The sequence below is a fragment of the Peromyscus eremicus genome, chromosome 9 (assembly GCF_949786415.1).
Source record: "Peromyscus eremicus chromosome 9, PerEre_H2_v1, whole genome shotgun sequence".
In the NCBI taxonomy this organism is placed as follows: domain Eukaryota; kingdom Metazoa; phylum Chordata; class Mammalia; order Rodentia; family Cricetidae; genus Peromyscus; species Peromyscus eremicus.
In genome coordinates, this window is record NC_081425.1 from 103,230,614 (window position 1) to 103,238,698 (window position 8,085).

Consider the following 8,085-nt stretch of genomic DNA (forward strand, 5'->3'; position numbering starts at 1 on the left):
GAAAAAATACATACTATCAGCATGCCTGTCATTGATGGCGATCTTCATAAGGAACTGAGCTGGTGTTTGTGTTTCTCTACTGAACAATTAGTAAATAAGGCACTTCAATCCCCCCTTTATTTGACCAAAGTAAAGCCATTACATTTTGTTTAATAACCTACTCAGAATTATGAAAATCATTTCAATTGGCCCAACCCATATCAACTAGGGTAAATTTCCAGACTATTCTAACCTCATATCCCTCTGTTCTTATAAATTGCATTGGAAAAACAATAAAAAAACAAACCTCCACATGATGTGCTCAGTGAATGGGAGATCAATACCACATCCATGTCCTTGGCAGGTCTTGATTATCCAGGCCCTTTTCCTCATAGATCCTGGCCAGCCAGTGTTCTGTGCTTCATCCAACATCAAGCTCAAAGATCTTTATTACTAATCTCAGTATTTCAGACATAGTCAAAGCCTGGCAGATGCTTGGCTTCTGTGTAGAACTGCCTAAAGCTGTAGCAACCCACTTTGTACAAAAGATAGTTGATAAACACAAGAGAACCCCAAGGCCCACAAGAAACTCCCCAGTTGGAGTACGCTGGTCATTCTCCTTGATATGTCTTTTCTTTCTTTTGTTTGGGTGGGGGGGGTGTTGTTTTTTGGTTTTTTGAAACAGGGTTTCTCTATGAAGCCTTGGCTGTTCTGGAGCTCTCTCTTTAGACCAGACTGGCCTTGAACTTAGAAATCTGCCTGCCTGCCGAGTACCGGGATTAAAGGAGTGCTGTTCCCACTACCACTACCACCTAATATGTCTTACTGTGTCTGTGCTCCCTCTAATCCAGACCAGCCAAAGAAACTTGTTGGTATCATCAAAGCAATACTCAGTGAGGCTTCCAAGATATCAGACACACAGCTGGCATCAAGCTTCCTCAAATTTCATAGAATATTTTTTCTTAGTTCATGTGTTATTATGCACTAAAATTGTCTGATTTGCCACTGCAGAAATTTGGTAGCCAGAATCACACCATCACATGACATTTACAAGCTCTGGAGTATTGTGATGAAACCAATAATATGCTTCTCAGAAGTCATGAAAAGTGATTTTATTGTCACGCAACCACAGGCACCTAATATGATGGGGGACGGGGAATAAGGCCTCACTGGTCACTCAGGCAGAATGAAAAGTGTAGGTGATAAGAAAAAAAATACTATTACCAGCATCATCCACTTGACTCTTCATTCTTCATAGAGTAAATGGAATCCTGTTGCTTCTTGCCCTTCTTGCCTAGGTGACTTACATCCAGATACTTCATTTATATGAACAGCACCAGGGAGACTCCAATCTAGAAAGAATGCACATAACAGGTGCCAGTACCAGTACTAGATACAACATTACGGCTGAACAATACTTTCTAGTCACACCATACATGATGGTAAAGTCTGCACACAAGACAGTTTGCTAAAGTCATAATAGAGGGCAACCAGAAAGAGGAGCTGATGACTGAGACAGTGGGAGGATCTGACCACAGACAGATGCTCAGACACGGTGGCAACAGTAAGGACGCTGTTCTTAGCCTAAGAGAGCTCCTGCAGTGAACAGAAAAGCCCTGTCCAGGGAGAAACTTTTCAGCATAAGGAGAGCTCCACTGGTGAGAAGGACAAAGCCAACCAGGGAGATGACACTCTAGGAAAAAACTTCAAATTGCCCTGGATTCAACTAGGTGCAGGCAACCCACAAAAGGCATGGTTCTAACAGAGACCAACCACTCCAGTGTCTGCCATAAGTTCTGATGAAAGGACAGAGATCTGTGTGGGAAGAATGATACCTGGGCAATAAACAGTACAGTAGGTTACATGGATCCATAGGGAAGATGCCCATTTGCACAAAGAGAGTCAAGTGAATCAGGAACACATGACCTCCCCATGAAGAGACCACTTGGCTGCCCAACAGACAGAACTGGTCTTCACTGCCTTGATCCACATGTAGTTGGTCAGGAGTATGCAAAAGACAGAGATGCCTTCATTATCATATGAGCCACCTATAAGTGGAGAAGTATCCAGAAGCTACAGCAATCATGGCAACAGTAAGAAGCCAGCCCCTGCCTCCCTGAGCTCTTTGAGGAGGTGGTATATGACTATGGTTGTGAAGTACAAGAGAGCAGCCAGGAAAACAGACATTCCAAACATCAGCAGAGATGATCACATGCCTGGGTAAATTGTTCCTCCAGTGATTTTCCCCAAAGAGTACCAGACTTGGTTGTCAAAAGAGTTATGGAATTTATAAAATCCCTCTTCAGCCAGAAACTAGGTAGTCTGATAATTAAAGTGTGAATCAAATCCATAGATAACACTTTTGAATCTAAGGACAGCAAAGAGATGAGCGGTAAAAGATAACACAACAGCCATTGACAGAATCAAAAGCTTCAGAAGTGTGTCCTGCTTCTCATAGGACAATGACAAAAATCCAAGCTTAGTTGTCTTGACATTGATGATGGGTGGGAACTGGTGCTATTCAAATAGGCTGCAGATACTCCCCAGGAACTCACCCCTCTCCCCCACCACACATTCAGTGACACTCCCAACCTTATATTATCTTGGTCTATTTTATGTTACTACAGAAAAATACCTGAGTCTGGATGGATTCTTTTCACTGAGAGCCCAACCTTGTTTGTAGTCTGACTTTCCTGTCATTGTGACTATCTGAGGAACACAAGGGGCGGGGGGAGATGTATTCCTTGTCAACCTTTCAGAGCTTTCAGTCCATCCTGGAGGGAAGGACAAGGCAGAGCAGCCAGGAAAGAGAGAGAGAGAGAGAGAGAGAGAGAGAGAGAGAGAGAGAGAGAGAGAGAGAGAGAGAGAGAATGCCTGTACTGCAGGCCTTGATTCCTTTCCCCTCTTTTCTCTCTGAGCCTTGGCCTGAGGGATGCTGCTGTCTGTACGAAGTGTGGGTCTCCTTTGGAGTTAGTTCGTTCTTGAAACATGGTTAGAGACACTTGCAGAGGTGGGCCGAGTTATGCTTCACTATCTCCTAGGCACTTCTTTAATCTAATCAAGTTGACAGGACGAACCATGATACCAGGCCACTTATAAAGTCGAGGTGGATTTTAGCTCAGCATATTGGAGGTCCTAGAACATGGCTTCAGGGTCTGCTCAGCTAATAGTGAAGGCCTCATCCTGCTCATGGCATAGATGGATACACAGAGTGGGGAGCAGGCATCTGCAGCAGGAACATGTGAACATGAGAAACCGAGTCTATGAGGATTTATTACAGTCCACTCAAGACCCAAGCCAGCATCTCTGGATTAACACTGAGGTATACACAAGGCAGTACCCCCATGATCCCGTCACCTCCCACCAAGTCTCATCTCTCTCTCAATAATCTTGTTCTGGAGGCTAAGTTTCTTGAGGGACAACTGTACCTAAACCACAGAGTCATCCATAATGTGTCTTTGCGAGCACATGTGCAGGGACTGAAGAGGCTGAATGGTTAAGGTCACTTGCTGCTCTAACAGAAGATCTAAGTTTGATTTCGAGCACCAACTTTTGGTGGCTCACAAATGCCTAGAACTCCAGCTCTGGGAGGTCCGTCCAACATCCTCTACTGTACTTCATGGGTACCTATTACATGTGCAAATACGAAACATACACAAGTAATTAAAAAGTAATAAAAATAAATCATTAGGAAACATACCATGAGCACATTGAGATCTGCTGCTGCTGCCATTTTGGGGGATCATGTAATGCCATCTATCAGTCAGCACTGAATCTTACACAGCTCCTCCCCTGAAAGGGCCTGCTGTGTTTAACCCTCTTTCCAGAGCAACCAAAGCCACTGATTTCCCTTTCACTATAGTTTAGTCTTCTGCAAACTGTCATGTAATTTGAGGCACAGAGTGTGGCCTTTTGGAAGTTCTGTCACTTAGCAGTGTGTATTCAAAGCTTATCCAGTTTCCAGCTTGGTCACATGTCTTTTTTTTTTTTTTCCTGGAATAACATTTTGCTATGCATGTCTAGCATTTTTTTGTCCTTTGCAGATATGACGGCTTCTAGTCTGGGTGATCCTGAATAGAGCTGTTCTAGGCAGCCCTGTGCAGATTTTGTGTGGAGCTATTTTTTCAAAGCAGACAAACTGTTTGATCATGTGGTAAAACTACATTTAGCTTGGAAGAAACTGTGAAGCTGTTTTCCAGAGTGGCTACGTGACTCCTTACCCTAACATTAGATTAGTAGAGGCGCATTCCGGCCTCTATCCACACTAGCATTTTGGACTGCCATTTTTTTTTATGTGAACTTTTACAAGAGTTTCAGTACAATATCCAATTACTGTTTTAATCTGAAATTCTGTAATAGTGTATCTATCCAGGATAATTTTTACTCTCCTTATTTTCCATGAGTACCTTCCTTGATGAGGCAGTCTATTTTTTTTTTTTTTTTTTTTTTTTTGGTTTTTTGAGACAGGGTTTCTCTGTGTAGCTTTGCGCCTCTCCTGGAACTCACTTGGTAGCCCAGGCTGGCCTCGAACTCACAGAGATCCGCCTGGCTCTGCCTCCCGAGTGCTGGGATTAAAGGCGTGCGCCACCACCGCCCGGCTGGCAGTCTATTTTAAAAATAGGCTTCTGTGGCTGGAGAGATGGCTCAGATGTTAAGAAAACTGTTGCTCTTATAAGAAAAAAAACTGGAGCTCCATTCTCAGAGCTCAGGTCAGGTGGCCCACAATGACCTGTAACTCTAGCTGCAGAGAACCTGATGCCCTCTTCTGGCCTCTAAGAGTAACACACACACACACACACACACACACACACACACACACACACACATATATACACACACACACAATGACAAACAAAAATAAATCTTTAAGAGAGTTTTATTTTCTTATTGCACTTTTAGTATATTTTTGGAAATTCGTTCTTTATCAGATATGTGTTTTCTAGCATTTCTTCTCAGTTTTGTCTTTTTATTCTTTTAATAGTCATTTTCACAGAGAAATAGAAAGTCCAACCCAGAACTTTTTTCTTTCTTTTGTCATGATTTTGGTATTTTATCTAAAATATTTTGTATTGATAAACCCAATGTTGCCTGGATTTTTTATTTTGTTTACTTTTCTATGGTTTAATTGTAACCTTTAGGTGTACAATTCATTTTGGGTTGACATTCATGAGAGGTGTCAGATCTGTGGCTCATTGCCTTGTTTGGCAGATTTTCATCTATTGTGCCAACACTATTTCTTGAACCCTCTGTCTTGACTTGCTGAGTGGTCTTGGAAGCATCAGCTGGCTTTGTCCATTTTGGAACACTCCATAGTATTCCTCCGAGTAGCAGTCTCCTCCTTCAGCAATACATTTTGGCTTGATTGCTCCAGCTGGACAGTGCATTTTAAGTCAGCCAGGGAGACTCCTCGGGTTTGTTGTTCTACAGTATTATTTGACTCTGTTGAGTCTCTTGCATTTCCATATCAACTTTACGCTCAGTTTCTCAATACCAATAATATATGTTTCTGGATTCTACTTGGGATTTCATTGACTCTATTAGTAAAATTAGGAGTAAATTATGTTAATAATATTGAGTCTCTCACCTATAATTAGAAACTCCATTTATTTATATTTACTTTGATTTCTTTCATCAGAGTGTTGGATTTTTTTATTTAACATTCAGATCTTATGAATATTTGATACATTTTTACTGAATAACTTCAGGTTTTAGAAGTTTTATGAATGACATTTTAAAACAGCAAACTCCAGGTGTACCTTGCTGGTATTTTGGAAATAATTACTTCTTTAAAAAGATTTATTTTTCTTTTCACCTGTGTTTGTGTGTGAGTGCAGTGCCTGTGGAAGCCAGAAGAGAGCATCAGACACCCTTGGAGCTGGAGTTACAGGTGGTTGTCAGTCACTGAGCGTGGGTGCTGGGAGCCAATGTCGGTCCTCTGGACGAGCACCAAGTTTGTGACTACTGAGCCATCTCTCTAGCCCCTGAAAACAATTATTATTATTATTATTATTATTATTATTATTATTATTATTATTATTTTATGTATTAGCCTTGAATTCTGAGAACTTGGCAATTTACTTCTTAGCTGCTCAACCAAAAACTTTTTGAAGGTTTAGTTGTGTTGGGTTTCTCTGTATGGGATCTGTCGCAGGAGAAACACACCGTTTCTTCTTTCCTGATTGGCATTCCCTTTGCTTTTTGTTCTGTTTTGTTTCTTATTGTACCACTAGGGCTTTCTGCACATGCTGTGGAATAAGAATTGTGAGAGGTGACTTCCCCAACTCCCCCAAGTTGCAAGGGAGAAGCCTCTCCAGCTTCCCAGTGGTCTAATGTCAGCTATGCAGACTTTCCAGAGGCTCTTTATGGAACCGAGGGGGTTCCATTATTCCTAGTCTGGTGAGAATTTTTATCATGAATATAAATTAGGTTATGTCAGGTGGTCTTGTGCATCAGTTCATATAATCATATTATTTTCTTAAAAATATTGATAGATACATTTTCTAGGAGGATAATTGATTCTTTTATTATAATATAATGTTGGTTTTTAATCCCCAATAATTTTTCATTTTTGAAGTCTGCCTTGTCTGAAATTAATACAGCTGCCCCAGCTTTCTTTTGCTTAGTGTTAGCTTTGTGTATCTCTTTACTGTTAGCTTGAGTCTGTATACTTAAAGTAAGTTTCATAGACACTGGAGGCCTTGTTTCTTTAATTCTATGTCACAATTCCTTGCAATTTAATTGATGCATCAAGATCATTCATAATTAGAGTGATCTTTGCTATAGTTGGATTAGGGATTATCATGCCTGTCATTCAGCATATAAAGACAATTTACTAAATCATAGCTTATATTACAACAGTCACATGCCATTGTGATGGAGTTGTCATCGTAGTATTGTAGCATCATGTGCTACTCACATATTTGTGTGATGTAGGTGTAAACCAGCCAAACATGTTGTTAGTTATGGAAGCAGAGCACATGCACCATATATGGTATATAATGAATGGGCTTGTGGTTCAGCTAAGCAAGGGAACCCTGACTGATACAGGAAAACATGATTTTGTTTGTTTGCTTTTGTTTTTTGGTTTAATGGACTCTTGTTTGGCTCTAGGTGAGATGGCTTAGGGGTGAGGGTCCCAGAAAGCCCAACAGCTGCCAGAACTGCAGCTGGGCTCTTGTCTCAAGAATTCAAAGAATGAAATTCAGATAGCAAAGAAGGTAAGTTTTAGAAAGAGGGTTGATATAGATGAGAGAGCAAGCGAGAGAGAGACAGGAGAGAGAGAGAGAGAGAGAGAGAGAGAGAGAGAGAGAGAGAGAGATCTTATACAGCAGAAGGGCTCCCAGGAAGTAGGTTGCCATCAAGCAACTAGTCTGTGAGCTTTTAAAGGACTCTGGTAGAAACTGGGTTGAGACCAGGGCAGGGGATGAGCTGGTCAGTCCAGCTGACCAATCCCAAGGCATCCAGGGGTGGTCTCAGTTTCAACCACGCACATACAGCTTCCAGGAAAGGGTAAGAGCTTATCTGGAACCTGGGACCAGAATGGTTTTCTGGCATTTTGACCTCCAGCAAGGACATTATCAGGTTACTGTTGGGTTCCTGCTTTTCCTGATCAATTCCTGCTTTTTGTTTTTATCACCACCTGTGTTCAATGCCCTGAGTTCAACCCCAGCACAGGGAACAATTACCTGTGTTCAGGGCCCTGAGTTCAATCCCCAGCACAGAGAACAATTACCTGTGTTTCGGGCCCCGAGTTCAATCCTCAGCACAAGAAACAATTACCTGTTTTCAGGGCCCTGAGTTCAATCTCCAGCACAGGGAACAATTACCTGTGTTCAGGGCCCTGAGTTCAAGCCCAGCAAAGGAAACAGTTACCTGTGTTCAGGGCCCTGAGTTCAATCCCCAGCACAGAGAACAATTACCTGTGTTCAGGGCCCTGAGTTCAACCCCAGCAAAGGAAACAGTTACCTGTGTTCAGGGCCCTGAGTTCAACCCCAGCAAAGGAAACAGTTACCTGTGTTCAGGGCCCTGAGTTCAATCCCCAGCACAGAGAACAATTACCTGTGTTCAGGGCCCTGAGTTCAATCTCCAGCACAGGGAACAATTACC

General features: G+C 42.0%; 1 pseudogene; it reads right to left on the reverse strand.

Moving 5' to 3' along the window:
* Positions 1 to 316: 316 nt before the first annotated feature.
* LOC131919097 (dolichyl-diphosphooligosaccharide--protein glycosyltransferase subunit STT3A-like) lies at positions 317 to 3,712 on the reverse strand (annotated as a pseudogene).
* Between the last annotated feature and the right edge of the window lie 4,373 nt (positions 3,713 to 8,085).